Consider the following 16673-nt stretch of genomic DNA (forward strand, 5'->3'; position numbering starts at 1 on the left):
CCAGGGAAATGGGTAAAACCTTATGTCACTTCCTCAAAAGTTAAGGAGGTTAAAACTGCCTCCTGGAGGAGACACCGTAAAAAGGATCCTGGTTTTGCACCCTCATGTAAACCCCCTACTGCAGATTTTGATGTTAATCCCTTAAGTTAAGTTGTACTGTTTTGCACTCACATTTTGCACTGTATTTTGTAAATCTTTGTCCTGATACCCCATACCATAGATGTCCTGACTAACTCCCTGAGTTTTGACTGGAGAACTAGTTTAAAGACATCCTAGGTACTGTCGAGTTGTAGGGACGATAGATTCCAATTATGTTTTGCACCGTTGTTTTGTTACTGTTCTATGCACTTTTAAGTTACTAGGAGTTACAACCCAGCTTTAAAGAAAAAAATAATAGGGAATTGTTGCTGGCTGTTCTGAGTTTCCCCTCCCCCTCCCAAGACACTTGCCTCTGCCATGTGCTCTGAACCCCTTTGTTCTAAGCGCCGGCAAAACCAAATGTAACTCAAACTCTTTAGCAGTGTCTGATTGGCCGGTCACCCCGGGCCCGCCCCCAGTCCTCCTCTTTCCCCTTCTCTGAATAAAAGAGAAGATCGAGGCCCCGCCCTCTTCTGGCTCTGCTACCCTTTCTGCGAACATCTCTTGTCATCTGTTTCTTTTCAAAGCTTCTAATTGCGGGAAATTGAGAGAGCAGAGAGCTATATTTCTCCCTCTTTGCTTCTGCTAGAGGTATTTGCTTTGCAGCTGATACAGGTACTGATTTTAGAGCTACTAAAATGCTAGATTGCCCGTGCTACCTCTCTGGGTTGCTCGAGGATTTCGAAGGCATTGAACTACTCGCACTAGCCGGTAAAAAGCTGAAAAGATACCTCCTCAGGGTGGAAATGAGTGATGTATATTTAAAACAATATGTGGCCAGGGTACTGTGTCTTGTGAAAACTCTTTGACAGGAAGCTCAGCTGTGACAGACCCTGCCTTTGGACCTTGCTTTTCATAACATCCATCCGGGAGATCGGGTCCAAGTTAAGGAGTGGAAAGAAGCACCATTGGTGGCAAAGTGGTGTGGAACTTTCCAAGTATTACTGACCACAGAAACAGCCGTCAAGACACCTGAACACAGTGGACCAATCACACTTGGGTCAAGGTCTCTGAGGCCCAGGAGGTTTGGACATCTCAGCTGGAAGAGAAGGACGGGAGGCTGCCGTTGTGTCCTCTGGGAACAGTTCCCACTCAGCCCGGTCAGCTCGGGACACAGCAGGCAACGGGGGCCAGCCTCTGATATTGGAGGGATCAAAGGTCTGGCTCGTGGGTCCTTCCAAGGGACCGCGGCAATAAAGGCAGACGGCGGAGGAAAGGGGGCAGGCTCAGAGTTGGGTTAAATCCAGAAAGTTTATTGGTCCTCCGAAGGGGGGGACCTCAACCACCAGGGGTGCCCAACCCAGAGCACCTGCAGATCGCGCGCCAGGGCATTTTATGGCGGGGGGGGCATGGGGGGGGGGTGTACAGAACAACCAACCAGGGAAGGGAAGGGTGCGGCAAACAGAACGAGGGACACATAAGGGAACCAACTATAACAGGGGAAGGGAGGGACTCCTTTCCCAGGACTAATCACCTGGCCCCCTGGCTAGAACTTTCCAGAAGCCTGGGAGGGGTGGCAGAGTGACAGACAGGGTCCTGGGAGGAGATAAAAATGACAGACAGGGTGATTTAAATAAAACGGGGGGGGTGTGCCCACTGGGGTACACCAAACTTACAGAACATAGGGGGGAGACCCGGACTGAACTAAGCTAACACACTCCCACAGGAGGCCACTACTGACACGCTGCAGGAGTGGACTGGAGCAGTAGCCAGAGTGTCGACATTGGGGAAAGCCTCGTGTGCCTACCCACAGACTGTCTGCTGAAATAGTCTCTATGGATATCTTTCCTCACGGATCTCCGGTCATTGGGGGGGGCAATCCTCACTGTCATTGTTTTCTTTATGTTAAACTGTTTCTGTGCCTTCACTCGCCACAGGTGGTGCAGGAGACAACGTGACAATTAGATTAGGTGATTAGATTGCACCATTAGAATGATTTGCTTAATAATCTTTCCTTTATATTGTCAGTAAGATTTGGGCCAGAGGTGGGAGAATCATATTTTTAATCCTAGGAGAAGTAGCAAAAACCTTTTACCGTAGCAATTGCTGGGTCTGTGGAAGGCCAGGAGAATCTGAAAACTGGCCATGGGTGGCCAGCCCAGTCAAACCTAAATGGTGAGTCAGCACCCTGAGTGAAGTCCATAATGGGACCGGATTTTAGGGTGAAGACAGAAGTCCATGGCGACTCCATTCTTCCGAAAGAGGCGTTTATTGTCTCAATAGAATAGGAGGTGTATACGTGGGAAAAAGTGTTTGTGACTGGACTTTATCTTTGGGTTTATCTATTCGCAGAAGAAGGGGGAGTGTGTAGAAAATTAAATTACTCAAACTGCTGTTTGCAAATAGGTGACAATAGAAAGTGGTAAAACAAATAACAAAGGGAATAAGAAAGTTAGCTCATGTACCTGTCCAAATGTGGAAAGGATGGGAATGGGACATGTTTTCATGGTTACCTGGTGGACTATGGGTTAAACAAATGCTTTTTTCATCTTATGTGCTGTAGCAACTCGAAGCATCATCCCTTGCTTAGTGCAACTTATTCAACATGTGATCAAGGGGATGCAGGGAGTAGCCATGCCTACAGATCCAGAAATGGCTACAAAAGGACAGAAAATGATTATTACCGCAGGCCTGGGCCCTATGGTATATCACCGTGTCCCGCAGCCATAGGGAGGAGGAGGAGGAGAAGATCCAACAGGCAGGAATTGTGCAGCAAGATTGATTTATTTAATTATTTTACAAACTCTTTTATAGACTTTTTTCTTCACAGTCCAATTGGACAAAGGACCAGCCACCCCTTGGGGGTGATTGGCCAAAATCCTAAAACATCCATTATCAAAATATTTTTCTACTATACCATAAACAAGACTTTTCAAGGTTGCAGGTGTCTTGGTTGTTTACATTCCCTGCTACCTCTTCTGTGAGAGAGAAAAGTCTCTCACGGACTTAGAAACTAGCAAGAAAATCCTTGCTAGCAGCATTTTTGTATCTACAAATGATGTCACTGCAAATAATTGCAAAACCAAAAAAGACCCAGGGACAGAAAATTAAGTCAATAATAACTAAAGTTTTTAAGGACAATTATTAAGGAAATAAAAGAGGAGGAATTGAAAAGAAATGAGATAGCTTTTTCTTTACAAACAAAGCGTGGGTCTGATAGGTAAAGGCTAGATACTAAAAGAAGAAAGAAACAATGGGAGAAATTCCACTGATTGATGAAAGGAGTGAGAGGGTTTAGTCTTTACAAATCATCCATGGGTCTGCTGATAGGTAAAGATAGATACTGAGAGATGAAAGAAGCAATGGGAAGAACCATAAATTCTATAGGAAAATAAAAAAAAAAGGGGTTTACATTAGAAGAGGGTCTGTATTAGGCGATTCGGGAAGCCTATACCTCTCAAGTACCTCAGCCAATGCAGAAAGAGAGAGGGAAATGCGGCCAGGAAATTAGGATAAAAAGCAGGCTGCATCCTCTAACTGTCCTGGGTTGCAGTGTATTCTATTACCATCCTCATGAGCTGTTGAAACCAGGTGGGGCAGTGTTTCCTTGCCTCCTTCCTCTGGACCATCTTTCTGTTAATGGCCCATCAATGCCCTGCTGCATGACTCATAGATAACTCCCTCTGGACTATCTTTTGTTAATGAGCCCATCAATGCCTTGCCTCATGATTTCTCATCCCATTGTGAGGTGCTCCACCCAGAGGGAGGAACCAAGCATTCCATCCTGGAAATAATCTGAGATTCCGAACACCACAGACACCCTTTTCCACTGGATTCCCAGAGGACAAGTGCTACATAGCCACCAGTGGACCTTCCGAGGAAGAGCAGACCCTTCTACAGGATCACCGCTTCAACAGAACCACATTCACTGTCGATTTCTCTATTTTCGTTTTGCCTCTGAATCACGAGTTCTTTTACTCAGAGTTAGGATTGAAACGCAGGAGACGCCAGGCTTTTCTTCTAATTGATGTTTATAATTTCTTATCTATAATAGAGCTGCACAGAGTGTGCCTCCAAGTTAACAAGGTGGAAAAATGGCCATGAGTTCTAACTTCCAAGGCCTTTTAAGGTCCAAATTACCCAATTATGGAATGCAAACTAATTTGCTTTTACTTATAATCCAATAACTAACTATTCATGATCCGCACTGCAGGTTTTTTGACCCAATACCAGAACACCCAGATTTGTGAAGAAGGAGAAAAGAAGAAGAACAAATCCACACCCCAAATCCTCCATATTGTAACACACATATATATATATATATATATTATTATATCCCAGAAACCTAAATTCTCTAAACCCAGGGTTCCAACAATCCACCACTTCAGGAGGACTGCAGCCACCATTTTATCAGACTGCTACCGCCACCCTGAATAACAGGGTGTCAGGTTGTATCCTGACTCAGTCAGTTTAAACCAGTGTTTTCTGCTGCCGTTGTGTCCTCTGGGAACAGTTCCCACTCAGCCCGGTCAGCTCGGGACACAGCAGGCAACGGGGGCCAGCCTCTGATATTGGAGGGATCAAAGGTCTGGCTCGTGGGTCCTTCCAAGGGACCGCGGCAATAAAGGCAGACGGCGGAGGAAAGGGGGCAGGCTCAGAGTTGGGTTAAATCCAGAAAGTTTATTGGTCCTCCGAACGGGGGGACCTCAACCACCAGGGGTGCCCAACCCAGAGCACCTGCAGATCGCGCGCCAGGGCATTTTATGGCGGGGGGGGCATGGGGGGGGGTGTACAGAACAACCAACCAGGGAAGGGAAGGGAGCGGCAAACAGAACGAGGGACACATAAAGGAACCAACTGTAACAGGGGAAGGGAGGGACTCCTTTCCCAGGACTAATCACCTGGCCCCCTGGCTAGAACTTTCCAGAAGCCTGGGAGGGGTGGCAGAGTGACAGACAGGGTCCTGGGAGGAGATAAAAATGACAGACAGGGTGATTTAAATAAAACGGGGGGGTGTGCCCACTGGGGTACACCAAACTTACAGAACATAGGGGGAGACCCGGACTGAACTAAGCTAACACACTCCCACAGGAGGCCACTACTGACACGCTGCAGGAGTGGACTGGAGCAGTAGCCAGAGTGTCGACATTGGGGAAAGCCTCGTGTGCCTACCCACAGACTGTCTGCTGAAATAGTCTCTATGGATATCTTTCCTCACGGATCTCCGGTCATTGGGGGGGGCAATCCTCACTGTCATTGTTTTCTTTATGTTAAACTGTTTCTGTGCCTTCACTCGCCACAGGTGGTGCAGGAGACAACGTGACAATTAGATTAGGTGATTAGATTGCACCATTAGAATGATTTGCTTAATAATCTTTCCTTTATATTGTCAGTAAGATTTGGGCCAGAGGTGGGAGAATCATATTTTTAATCCTAGGAGAAGTAGCAAAAACCTTTTACCGTAGCAATTGCTGGGTCTGTGGAAGGCCAGGAGAATCTGAAAACTGGCCATGGGTGGCCAGCCCAGTCAAACCTAAATGGTGAGTCAGCACCCTGAGTGAAGTCCATAATGGGACCGGATTTTAGGGTGAAGACAGAAGTCCATGGCGATTCCATTCTTCCGAAAGAGGCGTTTATTGTCTCAATAGAATAGGAGGTGTATATGTGGGAAAAAGTGTTTGTGACTGGACTTTATCTTTGGGTTTATCTATTCGCAGAAGAAGGGGGAGTGTGTAGAAAATTAAATTACTCAAACTGCTGTTTGCAAATAGGTGACAATAGAAAGTGGTAAAACAAATAACAAAGGGAATAAGAAAGTTAGCTCATGTACCTGTCCAAATGTGGAAAGGATGGGAATGGGGCATGTTTTCATGGTTACCTGGTGGACTATGGGTTAAACAAATGCTTTTTTCATCTTATGTGCTGTAGCAACTCGAAGCATCATCCCTTGCTTAGTGCAACTTATTCAACATGTGATCAAGGGGATGCAGGGAGTAGCCATGCCTACAGATCCAGAAATGGCTACAAAAGGACAGAAAATGATTATTACCGCAGGCCTGGGCCCTATGGTATATCACCGTGTCCCGCAGCCATAGGGAGGAGGAGGAGGAGAAGATCCAACAGGCAGGAATTGTGCAGCAAGATTGATTTATTTAATTATTTTACAAACTCTTTTATAGACTTTTTTCTTCACAGTCCAATTGGACAAAGGACCAGCCACCCCTTGGGGGTGATTGGCCAAAATCCTAAAACATCCATTATCAAAATATTTTTCTACTATACCATAAACAAGACTTTTCAAGGTTGCAGGTGTCTTGGTTGTTTACATTCCCTGCTACCTCTTCTGTGAGAGAGAAAAGTCTCTCACGGACTTAGAAACTAGCAAGAAAATCCTTGCTAGCAGCATTTTTGTATCTACAAATGATGTCACTGCAAATAATTGCAAAACCAAAAAAGACCCAGGGACAGAAAATTAAGTCAATAATAACTAAAGTTTTTAAGGACAATTATTAAGGAAATAAAAGAGGAGGAATTGAAAAGAAATGAGATAGCTTTTTCTTTACAAACAAAGCCTGGGTCTGATAGGTAAAGGCTAGATACTAAAAGAAGAAAGAAACAATGGGAGAAATTCCACTGATTGATGAAAGGAGTGAGAGGGTTTAGTCTTTACAAATCATCCATGGGTCTGCTGATAGGTAAAGATAGATACTGAGAGATGAAAGAAGCAATGGGAAGAACCATAAATTCTATAGGAAAATTTAAAAAAAAGGGGTTTACATTAGAAGAGGGTCTGTATTAGGCCATTCGGGAAGCCTATACCTCTCAAGTACCTCAGCCAATGCAGAAAGAGAGAGGGAAATGCGGCCAGGAAATTAGGATAAAAAGCAGGCTGCATCCTCTAACTGTCCTGGGTTGCAGTGTATTCTATTACCATCCTCATGAGCTGTTGAAACCAGGTGGGGCAGTGTTTCCTTGCCTCCTTCCTCTGGACCATCTTTCTGTTAATGGCCCATCAATGCCCTGCTGCATGACTCATAGATAACTCCCTCTGGACTATCTTTTGTTAATGAGCCCATCAATGCCTTGCCTCATGATTTATCATCCCATTGTGAGGTGCTCCACCCAGAGGGAGGAACCAAGCATTCCATCCTGGAAATAATCTGAGATTCCGAACACCACAGACACCCTTTTCCACTGGATTCCCAGAGGACAAGTGCTACATAGCCACCAGTGGACCTTCCGAGGAAGAGCAGACCCTTCTACAGGATCACCGCTTCAACAGAACCACATTCACTGTCGATTTCTCTATTTTCGTTTTGCCTCTGAATCACGAGTTCTTTTACTCAGAGTTAGGATTGAAACGCAGGAGACGCCAGGCTTTTCTTCTAATTGATGTTTATAATTTCTTATCTATAATAGAGCTGCACAGAGTGTGCCTCCAAGTTAACAAGGTGGAAAAATGGCCATGAGTTCTAACTTCCAAGGCCTTTTAAGGTCCAAATTACCCAATTATGGAATGCAAACTAATTTGCTTTTACTTATAATCCAATAACTAACTATTCATGATCCGCACTGCAGGTTTTTTGACCCAATACCAGAACACCCAGATTTGTGAAGAAGGAGAAAAGAAGAAGAACAAATCCACACCCCAAATCCTCCATATTGTAACACACATATATATATATATTATTATATCCCAGAAACCTAAATTCTCTAAACCCAGGGTTCCAACAATCCACCACTTCAGGAGGACTGCAGCCACCATTTTATCAGACTGCTACCGCCACCCTGAATAACAGGGTGTCAGGTTGTATCCTGACTCAGTCAGTTTAAACCAGTGTTTTCTGCTGCCGTTGTGTCCTCTGGGAACAGTTCCCACTCAGCCCGGTCAGCTCGGGACACAGCAGGCAACGGGGGCCAGCCTCTGATATTGGAGGGATCAAAGGTCTGGCTCGTGGGTCCTTCCAAGGGACCGCGGCAATAAAGGCAGACGGCGGAGGAAAGGGGGCAGGCTCAGAGTTGGGTTAAATCCAGAAAGTTTATTGGTCCTCCGAACGGGGGGACCTCAACCACCAGGGGTGCCCAACCCAGAGCACCTGCAGATCGCGCGCCAGGGCATTTTATGGCGGGGGGGGCATGGGGGGGGGGTGTACAGAACAACCAACCAGGGAAGGGAAGGGTGCGGCAAACAGAACGAGGGACACATAAAGGAACCAACTGTAACAGGGGAAGGGAGGGACTCCTTTCCCAGGACTAATCACCTGGCCCCCTGGCTAGAACATTCCAGAAGCCTGGGAGGGGTGGCAGAGTGACAGACAGGGTCCTGGGAGGAGATAAAAATGACAGACAGGGTGATTTAAATAAAACGGGGGGGTGTGCCCACTGGGGTACACCAAACTTACAGAACATAGGGGGAGACCCGGACTGAACTAAGCTAACACACTCCCACAGGAGGCCACTACTGACACGCTGCAGGAGTGGACTGGAGCAGTAGCCAGAGTGTCGACATTGGGGAAAGCCTCGTGTGCCTACCCACAGACTGTCTGCTGAAATAGTCTCTATGGATATCTTTCCTCACGGATCTCCGGTCATTGGGGGGGGCAATCCTCACTGTCATTGTTTTCTTTATGTTAAACTGTTTCTGTGCCTTCACTCGCCACAGGTGGTGCAGGAGACAACGTGACAATTAGATTAGGTGATTAGATTGCACCATTAGAATGATTTGCTTAATAATCTTTCCTTTATATTGTCAGTAAGATTTGGGCCAGAGGTGGGAGAATCATATTTTTAATCCTAGGAGAAGTAGCAAAAACCTTTTACCGTAGCAATTGCTGGGTCTGTGGAAGGCCAGGAGAATCTGAAAACTGGCCATGGGTGGCCAGCCCAGTCAAACCTAAATGGTGAGTCAGCACCCTGAGTGAAGTCCATAATGGGACCGGATTTTAGGGTGAAGACAGAAGTCCATGGCGACTCCATTCTTCCGAAAGAGGCGTTTATTGTCTCAATAGAATAGGAGGTGTATACGTGGGAAAAAGTGTTTGTGACTGGACTTTATCTTTGGGTTTATCTATTCGCAGAAGAAGGGGGAGTGTGTAGAAAATTAAATTACTCAAACTGCTGTTTGCAAATAGGTGACAATAGAAAGTGGTAAAACAAATAACAAAGGGAATAAGAAAGTTAGCTCATGTACCTGTCCAAATGTGGAAAGGATGGGAATGGGGCATGTTTTCATGGTTACCTGGTGGACTATGGGTTAAACAAATGCTTTTTTCATCTTATGTGCTGTAGCAACTCGAAGCATCATCCCTTGCTTAGTGCAACTTATTCAACATGTGATCAAGGGGATGCAGGGAGTAGCCATGCCTACAGATCCAGAAATGGCTACAAAAGGACAGAAAATGATTATTACCGCAGGCCTGGGCCCTATGGTATATCACCGTGTCCCGCAGCCATAGGGAGGAGGAGGAGGAGAAGATCCAACAGGCAGGAATTGTGCAGCAAGATTGATTTATTTAATTATTTTACAAACTCTTTTATAGACTTTTTTCTTCACAGTCCAATTGGACAAAGGACCAGCCACCCCTTGGGGGTGATTGGCCAAAATCCTAAAACATCCATTATCAAAATATTTTTCTACTATACCATAAACAAGACTTTTCAAGGTTGCAGGTGTCTTGGTTGTTTACATTCCCTGCTACCTCTTCTGTGAGAGAGAAAAGTCTCTCACGGACTTAGAAACTAGCAAGAAAATCCTTGCTAGCAGCATTTTTGTATCTACAAATGATGTCACTGCAAATAATTGCAAAACCAAAAAAGACCCAGGGACAGAAAATTAAGTCAATAATAACTAAAGTTTTTAAGGACAATTATTAAGGAAATAAAAGAGGAGGAATTGAAAAGAAATGAGATAGCTTTTTCTTTACAAACAAAGCCTGGGTCTGATAGGTAAAGGCTAGATACTAAAAGAAGAAAGAAACAATGGGAGAAATTCCACTGATTGATGAAAGGAGTGAGAGGGTTTAGTCTTTACAAATCATCCATGGGTCTGCTGATAGGTAAAGATAGATACTGAGAGATGAAAGAAGCAATGGGAAGAACCATAAATTCTATAGGAAAATTAAAAAAAAAAGGGGTTTACATTAGAAGAGGGTCTGTATTAGGCCATTCGGGAAGCCTATACCTCTCAAGTACCTCAGCCAATGCAGAAAGAGAGAGGGAAATGCGGCCAGGAAATTAGGATAAAAAGCAGGCTGCATCCTCTAACTGTCCTGGGTTGCAGTGTATTCTATTACCATCCTCATGAGCTGTTGAAACCAGGTGGGGCAGTGTTTCCTTGCCTCCTTCCTCTGGACCATCTTTCTGTTAATGGCCCATCAATGCCCTGCTGCATGACTCATAGATAACTCCCTCTGGACTATCTTTTGTTAATGAGCCCATCAATGCCTTGCCTCATGATTTCTCATCCCATTGTGAGGTGCTCCACCCAGAGGGAGGAACCAAGCATTCCATCCTGGAAATAATCTGAGATTCCGAACACCACAGACACCCTTTTCCACTGGATTCCCAGAGGACAAGTGCTACATAGCCACCAGTGGACCTTCCGAGGAAGAGCAGACCCTTCTACAGGATCACCGCTTCAACAGAACCACATTCACTGTCGATTTCTCTATTTTCGTTTTGCCTCTGAATCACGAGTTCTTTTACTCAGAGTTAGGATTGAAACGCAGGAGACGCCAGGCTTTTCTTCTAATTGATGTTTATAATGTCTTATCTATAATAGAGCTGCACAGAGTGTGCCTCCAAGTTAACAAGGTGGAAAAATGGCCATGAGTTCTAACTTCCAAGGCCTTTTAAGGTCCAAATTACCCAATTATGGAATGCAAACTAATTTGCTTTTACTTATAATCCAATAACTAACTATTCATGATCCGCACTGCAGGTTTTTTGACCCAATACCAGAACACCCAGATTTGTGAAGAAGGAGAAAAGAAGAAGAACAAATCCACACCCCAAATCCTCCATATTGTAACACACATATATATATATATTATTATATCCCAGAAACCTAAATTCTCTAAACCCAGGGTTCCAACAATCCACCACTTCAGGAGGACTGCAGCCACCATTTTATCAGACTGCTACCGCCACCCTGAATAACAGGGTGTCAGGTTGTATCCTGACTCAGTCAGTTTAAACCAGTGTTTTCTGCTGCCGTTGTGTCCTCTGGGAACAGTTCCCACTCAGCCCGGTCAGCTCGGGACACAGCAGGCAACGGGGGCCAGCCTCTGATATTGGAGGGATCAAAGGTCTGGCTCGTGGGTCCTTCCAAGGGACCGCGGCAATAAAGGCAGACGGCGGAGGAAAGGGGGCAGGCTCAGAGTTGGGTTAAATCCAGAAAGTTTATTGGTCCTCCGAAGGGGGGGACCTCAACCACCAGGGGTGCCCAACCCAGAGCACCTGCAGATCGCGCGCCAGGGCATTTTATGGCGGGGGGGGCATGGGGGGGGGGTGTACAGAACAACCAACCAGGGAAGGGAAGGGTGCGGCAAACAGAACGAGGGACACATAAAGGAACCAACTGTAACAGGGGAAGGGAGGGACTCCTTTCCCAGGACTAATCACCTGGCCCCCTGGCTAGAACTTTCCAGAAGCCTGGGAGGGGTGGCAGAGTGACAGACAGGGTCCTGGGAGGAGATAAAAATGACAGACAGGGTGATTTAAATAAAACGGGGGGGGGGTGTGCCCACTGGGGTACACCAAACTTACAGAACATAGGGGGGAGACCCGGACTGAACTAAGCTAACACACTCCCACAGGAGGCCACTACTGACACGCTGCAGGAGTGGACTGGAGCAGTAGCCAGAGTGTCGACATTGGGGAAAGCCTCGTGTGCCTATCCACAGACTGTCTGCTGAAATAGTCTCTATGGATATCTTTCCTCACGGATCTCCGGTCATTGGGGGGGGCAATCCTCGCTGTCATTGTTTTCTTTATGTTAAACTGTTTCTGTGCCTTCACTCGCCACAGGTGGTGCAGGAGACAACGTGACAATTAGATTAGGTGATTAGATTGCACCATTAGAATGATTTGCTTAATAATCTTTCCTTTATATTGTCAGTAAGATTTGGGCCAGAGGTGGGAGAATCATATTTTTAATCCTAGGAGAAGTAGCAAAAACCTTTTACCGTAGCAATTGCTGGGTCTGTGGAAGGCCAGGAGAATCTGAAAACTGGCCATGGGTGGCCAGCCCAGTCAAACCTAAATGGTGAGTCAGCACCCTGAGTGAAGTCCATAATGGGACCGGATTTTAGGGTGAAGACAGAAGTCCATGGCGACTCCATTCTTCCGAAAGAGGCGTTTATTGTCTCAATAGAATAGGAGGTGTATACGTGGGAAAAAGTGTTTGTGACTGGACTTTATCTTTGGGTTTATCTATTCGCAGAAGAAGGGGGAGCGTGTAGAAAATTAAATTACTCAAACTGCTGTTTGCAAATAGGTGACAATAGAAAGTGGTAAAACAAATAACAAAGGGAATAAGAAAGTTAGCTCATGTACCTGTCCAAATGTGGAAAGGATGGGAATGGGGCATGTTTTCATGGTTACCTGGTGGACTATGGGTTAAACAAATGCTTTTTTCATCTTATGTGCTGTAGCAACTCGAAGCATCATCCCTTGCTTAGTGCAACTTATTCAACATGTGATCAAGGGGATGCAGGGAGTAGCCATGCCTACAGATCCAGAAATGGCTACAAAAGGACAGAAAATGATTATTACCGCAGGCCTGGGCCCTATGGTATATCACCGTGTCCCGCAGCCATAGGGAGGAGGAGGAGGAGAAGATCCAACAGGCAGGAATTGTGCAGCAAGATTGATTTATTTAATTATTTTACAAACTCTTTTATAGACTTTTTTCTTCACAGTCCAATTGGACAAAGGACCAGCCACCCCTTGGGGGTGATTGGCCAAAATCCTAAAACATCCATTATCAAAATATTTTTCTACTATACCATAAACAAGACTTTTCAAGGTTGCAGGTGTCTTGGTTGTTTACATTCCCTGCTACCTCTTCTGTGAGAGAGAAAAGTCTCTCACGGACTTAGAAACTAGCAAGAAAATCCTTGCTAGCAGCATTTTTGTATCTACAAATGATGTCACTGCAAATAATTGCAAAACCAAAAAAGACCCAGGGACAGAAAATTAAGTCAATAATAACTAAAGTTTTTAAGGACAATTATTAAGGAAATAAAAGAGGAGGAATTGAAAAGAAATGAGATAGCTTTTTCTTTACAAACAAAGCCTGGGTCTGATAGGTAAAGGCTAGATACTAAAAGAAGAAAGAAACAATGGGAGAAATTCCACTGATTGATGAAAGGAGTGAGAGGGTTTAGTCTTTACAAATCATCCATGGGTCTGCTGATAGGTAAAGATAGATACTGAGAGATGAAAGAAGCAATGGGAAGAACCATAAATTCTATAGGAAAATTAAAAAAAAAAAGGGTTTACATTAGAAGAGGGTCTGTATTAGGCGATTCGGGAAGCCTATACCTCTCAAGTACCTCAGCCAATGCAGAAAGAGAGAGGGAAATGCGGCCAGGAAATTAGGATAAAAAGCAGGCTGCATCCTCTAACTGTCCTGGGTTGCAGTGTATTCTATTACCATCCTCATGAGCTGTTGAAACCAGGTGGGGCAGTGTTTCCTTGCCTCCTTCCTCTGGACCATCTTTCTGTTAATGGCCCATCAATGCCCTGCTGCATGACTCATAGATAACTCCCTCTGGACTATCTTTTGTTAATGAGCCCATCAATGCCTTGCCTCATGATTTATCATCCCATTGTGAGGTGCTCCACCCAGAGGGAGGAACCAAGCATTCCATCCTGGAAATAATCTGAGATTCCGAACACCACAGACACCCTTTTCCACTGGATTCCCAGAGGACAAGTGCTACATAGCCACCAGTGGACCTTCCGAGGAAGAGCAGACCCTTCTACAGGATCACCGCTTCAACAGAACCACATTCACTGTCGATTTCTCTATTTTCGTTTTGCCTCTGAATCACGAGTTCTTTTACTCAGAGTTAGGATTGAAACTCAGGAGACGCCAGGCTTTTCTTCTAATTGATGTTTATAATTTCTTATCTATAATAGAGCTGCACAGAGTGTGCCTCCAAGTTAACAAGGTGGAAAAATGGCCATGAGTTCTAACTTCCAAGGCCTTTTAAGGTCCAAATTACCCAATTATGGAATGCAAACTAATTTGCTTTTACTTATAATCCAATAACTAACTATTCATGATCCGCACTGCAGGTTTTTTGACCCAATACCAGAACACCCAGATTTGTGAAGAAGGAGAAAAGAAGAAGAACAAATCCACACCCCAAATCCTCCATATTGTAACACACATATATATATATATTATTATATCCCAGAAACCTAAATTCTCTAAACCCAGGGTTCCAACAATCCACCACTTCAGGAGGACTGCAGCCACCATTTTATCAGACTGCTACCGCCACCCTGAATAACAGGGTGTCAGGTTGTATCCTGACTCAGTCAGTTTAAACCAGTGTTTTCTGCTGCCGTTGTGTCCTCTGGGAACAGTTCCCACTCAGCCCGGTCAGCTCGGGACACAGCAGGCAACGGGGGCCAGCCTCTGATATTGGAGGGATCAAAGGTCTGGCTCGTGGGTCCTTCCAAGGGACCGCGGCAATAAAGGCAGACGGCGGAGGAAAGGGGGCAGGCTCAGAGTTGGGTTAAATCCAGAAAGTTTATTGGTCCTCCGAACGGGGGGACCTCAACCACCAGGGGTGCCCAACCCAGAGCACCTGCAGATCGCGCGCCAGGGCATTTTATGGCGGGGGGGGCATGGGGGGGGGGTGTACAGAACAACCAACCAGGGAAGGGAAGGGTGCGGCAAACAGAACGAGGGACACATAAAGGAACCAACTGTAACAGGGGAAGGGAGGGACTCCTTTCCCAGGACTAATCACCTGGCCCCCTGGCTAGAACTTTCCAGAAGCCTGGGAGGGGTGGCAGAGTGACAGACAGGGTCCTGGGAGGAGATAAAAATGACAGACAGGGTGATTTAAATAAAACGGGGGGGGGTGTGCCCACTGGGGTACACCAAACTTACAGAACATAGGGGGGAGACCCGGACTGAACTAAGCTAACACACTCCCACAGGAGGCCACTACTGACACGCTGCAGGAGTGGACTGGAGCAGTAGCCAGAGTGTCGACATTGGGGAAAGCCTCGTGTGCCTACCCACAGACTGTCTGCTGAAATAGTCTCTATGGATATCTTTCCTCACGGATCTCCGGTCATTGGGGGGGGCAATCCTCACTGTCATTGTTTTCTTTATGTTAAACTGTTTCTGTGCCTTCACTCGCCACAGGTGGTGCAGGAGACAACGTGACAATTAGATTAGGTGATTAGATTGCACCATTAGAATGATTTGCTTAATAATCTTTCCTTTATATTGTCAGTAAGATTTGGGCCAGAGGTGGGAGAATCATATTTTTAATCCTAGGAGAAGTAGCAAAAACCTTTTACCGTAGCAATTGCTGGGTCTGTGGAAGGCCAGGAGAATCTGAAAACTGGCCATGGGTGGCCAGCCCAGTCAAACCTAAATGGTGAGTCAGCACCCTGAGTGAAGTCCATAATGGGACCGGATTTTAGGGTGAAGACAGAAGTCCATGGCGACTCCATTCTTCCGAAAGAGGCGTTTATTGTCTCAATAGAATAGGAGGTGTATACGTGGGAAAAAGTGTTTGTGACTGGACTTTATCTTTGGGTTTATCTATTCGCAGAAGAAGGGGGAGTGTGTAGAAAATTAAATTACTCAAACTGCTGTTTGCAAATAGGTGACAATAGAAAGTGGTAAAACAAATAACAAAGGGAATAAGAAAGTTAGCTCATGTACCTGTCCAAATGTGGAAAGGATGGGAATGGGACATGTTTTCATGGTTACCTGGTGGACTATGGGTTAAACAAATGCTTTTTTCATCTTATGTGCTGTAGCAACTCGAAGCATCATCCCTTGCTTAGTGCAACTTATTCAACATGTGATCAAGGGGATGCAGGGAGTAGCCATGCCTACAGATCCAGAAATGGCTACAAAAGGACAGAAAATGATTATTACCGCAGGCCTGGGCCCTATGGTATATCACCGTGTCCCGCAGCCATAGGGAGGAGGAGGAGGAGAAGATCCAACAGGCAGGAATTGTGCAGCAAGATTGATTTATTTAATTATTTTACAAACTCTTTTATAGACTTTTTTCTTCACAGTCCAATTGGACAAAGGACCAGCCACCCCTTGGGGGTGATTGGCCAAAATCCTAAAACATCCATTATCAAAATATTTTTCTACTATACCATAAACAAGACTTTTCAAGGTTGCAGGTGTCTTGGTTGTTTACATTCCCTGCTACCTCTTCTGTGAGAGAGAAAAGTCTCTCACGGACTTAGAAACTAGCAAGAAAATCCTTGCTAGCAGCATTTTTGTATCTACAAATGATGTCACTGCAAATAATTGCAAAACCAAAAAAGACCCAGGGACAGAAAATTAAGTCAATAATAACTAAAGTTTTTAAGGACAA

The sequence above is a fragment of the Aphelocoma coerulescens genome (genome assembly GCF_041296385.1).
Source record: "Aphelocoma coerulescens isolate FSJ_1873_10779 chromosome W unlocalized genomic scaffold, UR_Acoe_1.0 ChrW_unloc_scaf_2, whole genome shotgun sequence".
Lineage (NCBI taxonomy): Eukaryota > Metazoa > Chordata > Aves > Passeriformes > Corvidae > Aphelocoma > Aphelocoma coerulescens.